Here is a 709-nt window from a genome sequence, read left to right as displayed (position 1 = left end):
GGCGTGCAGGAGGCAGCCAGTCAATGTTCCCTCTCATCATGGATGTTTCTCTCTCTCCCTCCCTCTCCCTTCCTCTCTGAAATCAATAAAAACATATTTTAAAAAAAGCAAAACGGTTTTCAGAACCGAGCCAACTCCCTTTTTCCGAGCGAGGGCCGCCCCCTCGGACCCGGGGCTGGAGGCATGCTGGGCACTTCTCCCGCGTGAGTGAGAAGTGTGGGAGCTCAAGCCCCCTCATGACCTCCAGGCCAGCCCCTCCCCCTGGGTCCCGCCCCTCAGAAGCCCAGGACCCAAAGCCGCTGCCAAGGGCTGGGTCAAGGGAAGCAGACTAGAGGGCAAACAAGAAAGGGCTCATTTGCCCTGGCCGGTGTTGCTCAGTGGTTGGAGCACCCGCCTGCAGACCGAGGGGTCCCGGGTTCGAGGCCCAGTCAAGGGCCTGTCCTTTGGTTGCAGGCTCCATCCCCAGCCCACTGGGGATGTGAGCAGGAGGCAACCAATTGAAGTGTCTCTCTCACATCGATGTCTCTCGCCCTTCCTCTTTCCCCTTCATTCTCTCTTAAAAAAAAAAATCAATGGAGAAATATCCTTGGTGAGGATTAGCAAAAATAAAGTATAACACAGAAAACTATAATTACTCAGACTTATATATTTGGCAGACATTTTCTTGAAAATGAAGGAAGTGAGTCTGTTACTTTAATGAAAATAAATG

Source organism: Myotis davidii, unplaced genomic scaffold, assembly GCF_000327345.1.
Source record: "Myotis davidii unplaced genomic scaffold, ASM32734v1 scaffold1745, whole genome shotgun sequence".
Classification (NCBI taxonomy): Eukaryota; Metazoa; Chordata; class Mammalia; order Chiroptera; family Vespertilionidae; genus Myotis; species Myotis davidii.
The sequence above is the reverse complement of the archived record's forward strand: the minus strand, read 5'-3'. Positions refer to the sequence as shown.